This window comes from Halichoerus grypus, chromosome 5, assembly GCF_964656455.1.
Source record: "Halichoerus grypus chromosome 5, mHalGry1.hap1.1, whole genome shotgun sequence".
Taxonomy (NCBI): Eukaryota; Metazoa; Chordata; class Mammalia; order Carnivora; family Phocidae; genus Halichoerus; species Halichoerus grypus.
Window position 1 is genome coordinate 148,210,444 of NC_135716.1, and position 13,454 is coordinate 148,223,897.

Consider the following 13,454-nt stretch of genomic DNA (forward strand, 5'->3'; position numbering starts at 1 on the left):
CTGAAACAGGAGTTTTTTTGTAGGGGGAAAAAAGGGAGCCATGCTTAGAAGGGACCAGGCTACATGTGTATGTTCTTTTCAGTTATGTGATTGACAGGTTCTTTCTAAACTCCCTGTCTCTCAGTCTTTTCCCAAAATGATTCCATCTAATAGTATATATCTAATAACTGCAATATTTTTATCTTAAAAGTTACTTTAGACAACAAAAATATAGAAATGGGCATTGTGATCTTAAAGTAAAGTAGATTGGCATTTATAACAAGAATTCAGAAGGTACATTTTCAGCAAGAAATTTCTATGCAATCACTCTGTTTATATGTTGACCCAGCAGTGGAGACCTCAGTAATCTGGCTCCTACCTATATGCACAACTTTAGCTCTTTCCATTCCTTGCCTTACACTTAATAAATCTAGCAATGATGTACCATTTGTGTTTCCCCATAATCTTACTCTTTGGTCATGCTTCTCTGCTGTAAGGAATGACTTCATTCTGCCCTTTACCTGGTTAACTTCTGCTCTTCCTCTGAGACTTAATTGTCCCTGACTCTTCCACTCTTTGACAGTTGGATCCACCCCTTAGTACTTTGTACCAATACCCTCTGCTCATCTTACTGTTACATTTAACACATTGCTTATCATTATCCATTCTCTCTATATATGCCTTCTCAAGAGATTCGATTTTCTTTTTGGCAGTGACTGTACCATCCCTAGTAAATATTCTATGTATTTAATGAATGAAGGAAAAAGAGAGAGTGGGAAGGAAGAAATAGTGTGTAGATAGAGTAGAGGGCAAGTTATTGGAATTAAAGAGGGCAAGGACTTTTGAGAGTAGAGTGCAAGGATGCCTCTGAAATTTCTAGTTTCCAGTTTATCTTAAACCCCGACCTAAAGAAAATTTCATTTTAAACAAATTTTAAAAATTGACAATAATTAGTGATCAAACTTAGAGCAATGAATGACGGTTTAATGAAGTGGAATAGAAACACAAACTGTTCTTTACCCTAAGAATAGTGGAATAGCCCATTATAAATGCTGTGTTAGTCTATTTTTTAACTATTAAATTTATATAAAATGGATGTCATTTTTGAAGAAATAAATATTTATAATAATACACATTTATAGTTTCCATAAATACAGGTTTATGGAAAACACTGAAAAGCAAAAAGAAAATATTCTAACACAGATTAACAGTTAACTTTATGATACATGTTCTTTCCATATTTTTAAATATATTTTGATGAATACTTTTATGTATGCTTAATATTATTGAGTCATGTTATAATCCTGCTAAAACAGTTTATTTTCACCTTTTAATATTACATGGTCATTTGCTTAATTATATTTTATAATATTTTAACTTTTTATTAAAACAATTTTTAATACAGAAAAAGTAAAAAGAATAGTACAGTAAACACCCAAATCCTCTATCCCTAAATTTAATAACTACTAAATTTTGCCATGTTTGCTTCTTTCATATGCAAGCATCCCAAAGTTTTAATGGAGATAGAAGCCTTAATAACTTCAAAAGTTTAACTGCCACACATTTATAAAAGAGCAGCATTTGAAATGTAATTATTTACATTTTTATACTTATTTAGGTTTGTGATTTTGATGAATAAATTTTTTATGATAAATTTTCATTTCCTCTCTGAAAATGGCAAACATTGACTGGAATAGAAAATAAGTATAAAATTTATTATTCAAAATATATAAAAACAAATGTAAAAATAATTAAAGTTTCACATGATTTTTTTTTAACTTTGTAGCAGTTAAACTTTTGAAATAAAACTTAAACTGCATGAAAATATTTAGGATACCTTTTTATATTCAATATTTTTTGTTAAATTATGTATCTTACACCTAAAGACATCTGTATGTGTTTTCCAAAAAATAATGATATTTTCTTACATAATCACAATACCATTATCACATGTAACAAAATTAACGGTAATTCCCTAATATCACCTAATATCCAGTGCATATTCATACTTTACCAGCTGTCTCCAAAATGTCTTTTTAACTATTTTTTTGAAACCACAGTCTACTCAAGGATCACAAATTACATTTGGTTGTTAGATTTTTTAAAATATTTATTTATTTTAGAGAGAGCGAGAGAGGGCGTGGTGGGTAGGGGCAGAGGGAGAGAGAGAATCTCAAGTAGACTCCCCTTTGAGCAGGGAGCTTGTCACAGGGCTCGACCTCACAACCCTGAGCTCATGACCTGAGCCTAAATCAAGAGTTGGACACTTAACTGAACCACCCAAGCACCCTGTGGTTGTTAAATTTCTTAAATCCCTTTAAACAAGCACTCTCTCCTCCTGCCTCTCTTTTTTCCCCCATAACATTTGCTTAGTGAAGAAGTCATGCTTTGTTATATTCAGGTCAAAATTTTTTTGCAAGAATGCTTTGTAAATAATACTGAATACTTCATTGAAACAGGACTCTAATGGTTATAGAGTCTCATTGTATGGCCATGTTATTATATTTAAACAGTCACTTATTGGACATAAATATGGTTGAAAGTAGTTGAAGTAATCGGAAAATGTTAGGGCCTTTGTGACTTAAACTGTAGCTCCCAAAATAAGCATAGATGTCTTTTAAATCCCACTTAAAAAGCTACCCTAAGATACACTGTGTATACCTTAAACATTTTAACTTTAAATGAAGACACTTGTTTAAATATACAGTATATAATAGACAAAGAAACTTTTGCTAAGTGTCTTATATAATAAACTGGCATTTGATGATCCCCAGAGGAGAATAAACTCTTGCATATTAGCTTCTGGATATTTCTAATGAAATAATTGATTGTTTGCTTTTGACTAGGGTCTTGGTATTTTATTTTATTTATTTTTTTTTTTTTTAATTTTATTTATTTGAGAGAGAGAGAATGAGAGACAGAGAGCATGAGAGGGAGGAGGGTCAGAGGGAGAAGCAGACTCCCTGCTGAGCAGGGAGCCCGATGCGGGGCTCGATCCTGGGACTCCAGGATCGTGACCTGAGCCGAAGGCAGTGGCTTAACCAACTGAGCCACCCAGACGCCCCGGGTCTTGGTATTTTAACAAATGAAAGTCATTGGTTCATGTAATTAAATGTTTTGCTTCATATTAGATTCGTACCAAAATCCTTTGACCTCTCTGGAATGCTAAATTGTCTATATCTTTTTCCCCTTGCCCAAAACTTTTTCTTTCCTCATTTCTCTTTTCCAGGTTAAAGAACAACAGTTTATACATCGTTTAAGACATTACTGTAAACTTAAGTAAAATTGATCCACATGATAGATACATTTTTCAGATTTAAATCTATGCAGATACATTCATTATGGTCATCAGCCAAGTTACACACATACACACACACACATATCTCCTTTTAATTAAAGAGTACTGTGTACGCATAGAATTAGTACTGCTGCTACAGATTTATATGGTGCTGTATGGTTTATAGAGCATCTTTCCTATATGTATCTTATTTGAACCCCACAACAAACCAGTGAGATAGGGACATATAATATCAATATTCCTATTGTATAGATGAGGAAGCTCAGAAATGCAACATAACTTAACCAAAGCACATCAGTAGTAAGTACTAGAGGCCAAATAAGAGCTCAGGGTTCTAACACAGGTAAGTACGATTTACACTGTATCACTATATTTCAGTTTTCAATGGTAACTACTATACTGCAGGATTCAGTGATCAAACGTCATTTCTCCTTTTCAGATTTCACATTTGAAAGTTAAAACAAATCTTTGTCAATATTATTTTTTAAAACTTGTGAATGAATCATTTTTAAGAAAGCAGTTTGCCAATGTTCACATATTTTAAAGCAAGTGTGACCGATACTGTGGCATTCTGACTAAATTTCTTTCATCTTAAATATCACATGTTTAATTTAAACTGTGGGAGGCACATTAATTTTACCAGGGCAACAGATGAGCCTCAAGCACCAGCATTCTTCACTTGAAGTGAGAAATTGAGTTCCAAGAGTAAATAAAAACAAGATTGAAGGTTTAAATCCTCTGCTAGGCTTTTTGAACTTATATACTCATTAAATGTTTATTGGAGTGGTGGGATTACAAAGGATTTGGGGAGCTTCATCAACTGGTATATAGTTAATCACTAAGTAAAACACTACATTTGATAAAGTGTTTCTCACGATGCCACATTCAATCCATCTTAATGAAAACTGCTTCAAACTGATTTCATTTGAGAGCACTTGGTGGTGAGAGTGCCCATAGTTCCTTCTGCCTTTTTCATGAGGAATTTAAAACACTGTCCAAAGCAGTGCTCCAACTTGTAAAACAAGTATTCTAAGGTCTTGTGTTTAAGTATATTGTGACAGAGTTTTGACTTCTGGCAACAGGTCCATCAGTTTTATGACCTCCTCTCATGCCCTTAACTGTTAGAGATGTTCACTCAGTTGAGGGCCATAAATATTTATCACATGCCTGTTAAGGACCTGGAATATAGAGCTTTCCTGCCTTTGAGATGCTCATACTCTAATGGGGAAGATAATATCAACAGATTCATATAGTATAGTACGTTATAGCAGCAAAGAGGAGAGGTACTTCATCTACCTTAGAAAGTTTAAGGAGATTTCTTAAGGAGGTACATCTACCCTGAATCTTATGAGTCATACTTAGCCAAATAACAGAATTCTAAACAGAAAAAAAAGGTCAAAAGCAAAGGGAAGAAGATTAAAATGAGAGAACTACAACCAAAAACTTAAGACCTAGAGTAAAAAATGCAAGATAGAGAGTTGGATTGCAAGGCATGAGGCGGGGAAGATCAGAAGGGGCCAAGGCATGGAAGGGTCTAGCATTCCCTGTCATTTAAGAGATATTTATTGAATAAAGCTTATATTTTATCTTTAGGTAAGTGAGAGCCAATGGTTAGTCACTGTAATTAAGGTTGCAGAAGTGTTACCACTGGCCACACCATGATTCCCTAGGAGTTTCTTAACCAGGGTTCTTTTTCTCCTTATAGCCTCCCCACCTCTCATTCCTGCTACCTCTGAATTCTGTACAAAACAGAAAGTGCCCTATAGAATGATTAGACATTTGTAGTAAGTAAAAATCAACAGCAATAAAAATCTCAGTGCCAGGGTTTATCTCCCATGTGAAGTATTGTTCCTTTCTTAGTTCCTTTCCTCCCCTTGGGAGACTGGGCTTTGATTTCAGTAATCCTGTTATACCTCCTTAGATCTTGACTTCAGATCCAGTGATGTTTCCAAATATTACACATAAATTAAGGAAACCACTGCTCAATTACTAATTTCCCACTTAGTAACTCTGTGGCCCCAAACAAGTAATCAGCCTATTTCTAATCTAGGAACTAAAAAACAAAAGGGAGATAATGATATGGTTGTTTTGAGGATTAAATAGGATGCTATCCATATATGCACCCAGCACCGTGGCTAATTGCTGTGAAGCAGTTTTGGACTATTTGAGAAATGTTTGTGAAAAACAAACTGATTTATTCATGCAATTCATGAACTAATTCTAAGAACAATTCCAGAAAGGAATTTTGAGAACCCCTATGAGCATTTACAGCACTAAAATAAGTGCTTTACTTTAACAGTATTTGTGATCAAGTTTTATTACATTTACTTTTAAAAATCAGCCCATTTTAAAGTAGTGCTGTTTCTATTATATCATGTTAAAAAGAAATCTGAATACCATCACTGATCAATACTTTTTAAGAAAAATAAGTTCTACAGAAATCTGAAGCCACAGCTGTAGTTGGTAGGTTTCTAGCCCTCCATTAGCCAGAAAAAAAGAGGCAAACAAACTTATTTGTGCTTTAGAGAATATGCCCAGTCTGATCATCTTGTCTTTGTTTTCTTTTCAATTTAAATTCCTTAAAGGCAGACAATGTCCTTGGAGTAATTTTATATGACAGCTATGACAGCAGCCTGCACATGTGTGAGATAAGAACTATAATGCTAATATACTTTGTTAAGTATGTTCATTCTACAAATAAAATATTTGTTGTAAAAAAAAAAAGGAATACAGGTACATTTAAAGTAGAAAACAAGTTACCACATAATCTGAAGCCTGAAAATAATCACTATTAAATATTATTTTTACTTTTAAATATGATTTTTTAAAAATCTCCAAATATGTATATCAGTAAAAAAGTTGACTTGTTTTACATAAATAAAACCATACCAAATATGCTGTTCTATAATTAGATGTTTCCATTAAACAGTATATTGTTAGCACCATATTTAGAATTTGCCTCAAATTCTCCTACTGAATTATCAGAACTACCTAATTAAAATTGTAGAAAACTTTACTGTCCATATTTAAATTATTTTTTAGTTAAAAATTTAGTAAATTAGTTTTAATATATGCTGCTTTGTAAAACATTCTTCTCAATTTACTGCTACTCACCATCTTTTTAAAAACAATTTAACCATATTTGAAAAGCATTATAGGTAAAATTTATTAAAATATCAGAAGCAAGGCTGATTTCCATTTATGGGCTTTATCCATATTTGTATCATTTTTCCCAAAGGGCCCTTCCTGGCCCTAGAAAGTATTTGTTATTTATATTACTTATTTTAAAAGGATTAAAAGCTAAGTTTGATCTCTATAGTATTTCAGTTGTAAATTCAAGAAATCTGTTTCATATCTAATCTTAAACACTAAAAATAAGAGGTATGGTAGAAAGCATACTAATCAAAATTCTTATATTTGGGTTCTGGTTTTTCATTTACTAACTATGTCCAATTAACCAGGTTACTCTTCTCCTCTGATCATCAATTTCTGCATTTAAAAATTTGTATTGTAATACTTCACAAGATTGTTTAACAGAAAATTAACATATTTAAAACATCTTTGAAATGTATGTGAAACATACATTTAAGATTGTTTGCTTATACGTAGGTGGACATTGAATAAATCAGGCAAATTTGGGTTGGAAACTAGGCCCTGATACTGACTGAGCTATGTAAGCAAGCCTCCATTCTTCTTTCTCTGAAATGGGCTAAAAATACCTTGACAATTAACCCACCTTGGAAAATGAGCCCTTACATTAACAGTAGCCAAGTTATTCAGATATACATGTTAGAGAAGATAAATAGGCCTGTTTAATTGGTATATATGGTACTTGTAAGGGAACAGTAGAGGATAGGGCTAAAATAAAGAAGTAGACTGGGTCTACTTTTCATTATGGAAATCCCTGAAGACCAGCTAAAGACTTTTGTTGTTGTTAGGCAGTGGTTAGCTTTGGAAAGTTTTTGAAGAGGGTGACACTGTCAGAGCTGTACCGTAGACATAAGTAATGTGGTAGTAGTTTGTAGGATGGATTGGAGGGGAGAAATTGGTGGCATGAGACTGAGCAACTGTATACATTTGTATCTTGTGTAGTTGTGGAATGTCAGGCATTGGTTAGAAAATCATAGTACAGTGATAGCACAATATAGTTCGCAAACTTTCTGGCTCCTAAATTTCACAGCCTATTAGCTTTTGTGTACCTTTTTATACCTATGTATCTTCTAGTATCCTGACTCTCCCATATCCTCCTCAAAGTGCCTAACAAAACTGAAGAGAATAATACTGCTTCTGACATAGACCTAGGCCAATGTGTTCTGGCCTTTCTTTCCTTTGTGGAGCATTTCAGTAGAATCTGTTGATTTTATATTTGCCTTGTCATTTACAGTCTTTTATAAGGAACCTGTATTAAGAAAATCAAAGTATTTCTGATGTTAAGTAGTGCATAGTATCTTTATTAAAGATACTGGAAACTTAAATTTCTCTAGCATATTTAATTATGAAAAACTCCATAAATCAGTAAGAAGACAGCAACCCATTATGGGTAAGCAATATAAGCAAGTACTTCACAGAAAATATGAAAAGATGTTCTTATTTTCCATAATACAAAAAATACAGATTAAAACTACACTAATATATCATTTTCACATATCATAATAGCAAAATTTTTTCTGCATATATACCTAAGCATATGAGAAATAAGATAAATACAAGGATAATTATTATATAATTGTTTAAAATAGCAAAAAATTGGAAATACTTCAAATGTCATTCATACCATGGGATACTATGTGACCATTAAAAAGAATGAAGCCACTTCATATATATTGATATGGAATGCTGTTCAAGATACTTTGCAAAGTGAAAAAAGTGAGATGCATAACAGTGTGTATAGTACATCCTCTTTTGTGTTGTAAAAACTGTGTACATAGATTATAAAAAATACAAAATACATCGACCAACCACCTGCTATGACTTCAACCATCCTGGGTCTCAAATATATGTAATATGGCACGCATGGCATTTCAGATAGATGTACACTTCACTATTGCACTATTACAAATCCCAGTAGGCTATCCTGCATGGGTTAAATGGACTGGACCACATGTTAACAGTGAAGGCTCTCCCTGATCTTTGCATGAAGGCTAGACTAGCAACCTCCATGTCTTCTTTTGCCTTCATGCCTACTTGGCCTTTCAAAAACAGTGTCCCCCTCTTCTCTTCTCACTAACCAGATGTATAAGATGGAGCTTTCTGAATAGCCAGTTAGGTCATTTACGTTAGGCTAGTGTTAATTATAGTCCCTTAAAGTGTAATTCAGGGTCCTTTGGAGGCTGTGAGAGTCTTTCTGATGGACCATGAACTAATCCATAAATGCATATCTTTTCTTTAGATCATCTGGGTTAATAGTACAGTTCCATGGACTATCATTTTTATGTATGACTAAGGATTTCTTATAGTTAGTCTATTGTTAAGATTGGGTTTGGTTGCTTGTAACAGAAAAATAAAAATTAATAGTGGCTCAAACAAAATAGAAGTTAATTTCTCTATTCCTTTCAAGAAGTCCAGAGGTAGTCTGTCCAGGCCTGGTATGGTATATCACAGAGTCAGAAACTCAGATTCCTTCTATCATGTTGCTCCACTGTGCGGTACAGTTCAGGTTATGTCATGATTCTGGATGTAAGCACTTCTGCTTACATTAACCAGAACTTGGTTACATAGCCACCTTTGTTTAAATGGAGGCTGAGAAATGTATTCTTTATTTCAATCAGCCATTAATTCAACCTAAAAAAAATACCTAAGAGATTTCCTTACTAAGGAAGATGTGGAAAATATTTAGGGACTACAGTCTCCACTATTCCTATTAAATGAATAGTTAAGAGTTACTACAATTCTGTATGCTTAAACTTAGCTTATTTTTATAATTCACAATGTTCTACTTTGAAATCTGCCAGACAGTATTTGATAGTAGTAAAAAGTTACTGAACGTGTACACCCACAAATCATTAGAATTCCTTTGATTTTTCAGCAAGAATGCATTATTATCTATATATTTTAAATTAAAAATTACTGTTAATAATCTCCAATTCTTTATTGCTGTGGTTCCCCCGCCCCTGGAGTATGGAAATGATAAGATAGGTAGGCTATGGGTCCTTTTTCTCTTCCTCAGTAGCCTAAAAATGGGAGAAGGAAGTGTTTGTGTAACATTGCCTTTCATCCACATTCATGTTGTTCTGCCTGTTTAACAGACCACTGGTTAACCAGGGGTAGTGTTATTCCTCTCAGAAGAGAAAATCAAAAAAATCCTGCCTGCATTTTTATGAGGCTGCTCTTCCAGTCCTTGGTACTGCTTCTAGGTGTTCACCTGGAAAACCAATGGGATGAAATCTTTGATCTGGCTCAAAACTGCCTACTTTCTTGCCTCCATAAGCCCTCTCCCGGCCTTCCCAAAGAGCTTGCCTGCCTCTCTGCAGTTTGCTGTGATAGCCTATCACTTGAACTTCTAATTTCCTTATTTGTAAAAACTTTAGTCATATGTTGGTTTTCCTCAAAAATATTTTATGACCTGAGTATTACAGTCTGAACAATGAAAACTGTTAAAACTCTGTACCCAATGAGCATTTGTCAGCTTATTTTATGAAGAGAGTTTGATTTTACTTTAGGCTTTTTTTCTTTGTTTGTATAACCTGTGACTTTCATATGAGAATTCAACCTACATAAGATTCAAATACATTTGTGTCCTTAAGAATTCAGAGTTCTATCCCAACATCTTGTTCAGGAAGTGAGAAGAAAAAGACACCTTGGCATCTTGGCATCACCTCACCTTCAATATCTGGCTGTTTCCTTTTGGAACCTCTCCAATTGGTTGCTGCCTATTGGTCCCTGAACTCAGCTTTGGGAGCCAAAAATGCAGAGTGTCAATGATTCTTTCCACAAATCCATCTGCACTTATTCTTTGCTCTTTAAAAGTTACTAGCTTGGAGTTCTTTGAACATATCAGGCTACTGACATTACTGGGCCTTACCAAACTTTTCTCTCTTTTTCTTTTTCTCATTCTTCTTTTCTTTGTTATCACCTAAATTTAAAATTTAGCTTAAATCAAAGATAAGTCAGTTAATATATCATGTTTTTAAAATTTAGCTCAAGTATTCCCTTCATAAGGAAACAGCCAGGGCGCCTCGGTGGTTCAATTGGCTAAGCATCTCCCTTCAGCTCAGGTCATGATCCCAGGGTCCTGGGATCAAGTCCTGCATCGGGCTCCTTGCTCAGTGGGGAATCTGCTTCTCCCTCTCCCTCTGCCCCTACCCCCGCTCGTGCTCTCTCTCGCACTCTTGCTCTCTCACTCTCTCAAATAAATAAATAAAATCTTTTTTTTAAAAAAAGAAGCAGCCAATCAGTGTTCATGCTTAGACCCTAGGACTGCCTCTCTTACAGCACTCACATTACCACTCCCATCTAGACAGAGTATTGAACTTCTGACCTCCAGAGCTATATGGCACCCAAAGCATAAAAAAGTGAAGTAGTTTCCTAAAGTCACATAGCCAGGAGGTGGCAAAGCAGGAATTTGAACCAGATGTTGTGGCTTCATGGTGCCCTGCCTCTAATCTCACCTTAGTTATGTTGAGTCATGGTTTCATGCTGTGCTGGGCCTATGAACATTCATAAATAGGAATAGGATCATAGAAGTGAAGTGTACTGGAATGATCCTAATTGGAGCCAGGATTTAAAACAATAAATAAGACAGCTACAAGGGGCATTTTGAGGTGGTTGGAGAAATTTGAATATGGACTTTATGTTAGATGATATTGTAACAATATTATATGTCTAAGGTATGATAAAAATATGGTTATGTAAGGGAATGTCCTTGTTTCTTAGGAGACAGACACTGAAGTATTTAAGGTGGAGGTGTCAAGATGTGTGCAACTTTAAATGTTTCAGGGAAGGAGGCATACAATGAATGATAGAACAAATATGGCAAAATGTTAATAATTGATAAATCTAGGGTAAAGGATGAGTGAGTGTTTATTGTTGTATCAGTGTATCAAGTCTTTGTATCAATAAACCATTCCCAATTTAAAACCAAAAAAAAAAAAAAATAATAATAATAATAGTGATGTGATTCTGATGATTATGGTGATGATAATCATGATAGAAAAGAAGGAAACAGAGAAAGTCAGGTCCCAATTTATATAAAGGAAATTATTTTGTTTTTAATATATTTTAATTCTTACACTGGAAAATTTATGAACTACCATTTATAGAAATTATTTATCCTATCAACCTTAAAATTTTTGAAAACATGGACTATAGATATTCTGGTACTCAAAAAGAAACTAGAAAATTTCCTTTTCAGTCCATCAGCAAATATTTTCTGAGTGTGTGCTCTGTGCCTGGCTGATTTTGAGACATAGCCAGCTCATTTCTTCCAGCTCTAATGTTCTATGGTTCTGTAATGCTAAGTGTCTAAATACAATAGCTACTGTAGCTCAAGGCCAAATCACATTGGTTGCTGTCAGCCTGGCATTTCCTAAGCATCAACTTAGTACCTTAGCTCTTGGATTTGAATGTGAAGATTAGTGAGGCCCTGAAGGCAGGGACACAATTTAGCATCCCAAACATTATTGCTAGTAAGAGAAATGAAGGCACTTCATAATCTTTAATAAATTTTCAGGGCTATCATTTCTCTTGAAATTGCTTTCAAATCCTTTATTTTGAATGGATAGTTCTGGAATCATCCTAACAACTACATTTCATTCAGCACTTGCTATGGGCCAGGTGTTGTAAAGGAGGTACTTTACCTGCTGTATCTATAATTCTTGGAACAAATACCCATCTTGCCCCATGGTCACACAGCTGGTAAGTGCAAAACTGGATTTAGCACAGAGCTTTTTTTACCTTTACATTATGTTACCAAAACCTAGATCACAAAGAGGGAGTCTGAGGAGTGTAGCTGGGCTGCTTGCCTTTGTTTACCAGACTTATACCCTCTCTGCCAAATTAGAAAGACAAATAAAATGGTTTTTTTTTAAGTGTCCCATTCTTATCACTTATCATATGGTACTGCAGTTTAATTTTTGCTTCCCCATACACCAACCCCCCCCCCAACTCTTTGAGGACTAGGAAACTTTGTTTTATTCATCTTTATGTTCGCAATGCCTAACACATCAGTGCTCCGTAAATGTTATTGAACTAAATTATTAATGGGCCAACGGGAAAAATGTTTATAGTAATGGAAAACAAAACATTTTCTCATGCTTTTCCTATGTACTAGATGCCCTTTCTTCACAAAAGCAGTTTTCTGATATGCTGAACCCTGTTCGGGCCTGTGTTTAATTGAGCTCAATAAAATAATCAGAAATCTGAGTCTGGGGCTCATTTAGCTATGCCTGTAATCTAATCAGAGATTTATGTAGCCCAAATTTAGTAGCATTTGCATATTATTAAGAGTTTTATATTTTGCTTATTACTACTGTCAAAATAGCGGAAGAAAAATTTTTGTTGAAAGCTTTTTATTTTAGAGAGAAAAGATCATTTTAAGATTATGCAGTTTTCCTTTTCAAAGCTACTATGGGAGTCCCCCCAGCCTGAAGATTCTCTACTGATTACTCTCTTTATCGTCTCCTTTCTCACAGTTTAGAGCTTAAAGTGAGAATTTTTTTAAGTGTGTTTTCCTGGCATCTCATGTTTAACAGTGTCAGGGGTTTGTGTCCCTGGAACGAAAACTGTTTCTCCAGAGCCTTTTTTCTCTCAGCTTCCAGTGAAAAGAGGGGCGAGGCGAGCCAGTCGCTTACCACAAAGCAATGCCACCACAAAGGAAAGATTAAGGGTTTAGAGAGAGGTCAATGTGGGTTTTTCTCTAACTAAACACTTTCCTAAAGTTTCCTTGTGGAAAAATAATGAAGTCATCTCAGAGTTTTTAAAGAATTTTTATTTCTTTTTCACCGTCTGCATTCGCTTGTCTTCTCAGCATGGATGTTTAATCTTCCTAGGCTTTGTGAATTGGCCCAAATGAATAAGTAGTGAGCTGTCTCTCTAGGAGCTAGAGGCTTATTCTAAGGGCCTAATCACTGAGTAAACACATCTTTGCCCTCCCTCTCACAACTGCGATATAATAGTCGAGATTCTAGCACAGTAACCTGGATATTGCAGGGACCAATGCTTTGAAATGCAGAATGGTTGA

At 34.6% G+C, this 13,454-nt stretch overlaps 1 protein-coding gene across 6 annotated transcripts in view; it reads left to right on the plus strand.

The window, feature by feature from the left end:
* FAF1 (Fas associated factor 1) overlaps nt 1-13,454 on the plus strand; it is a 503,750-nt gene that overhangs the window by 367,162 nt on the left and 123,134 nt on the right. The window lies entirely within an intron of this gene.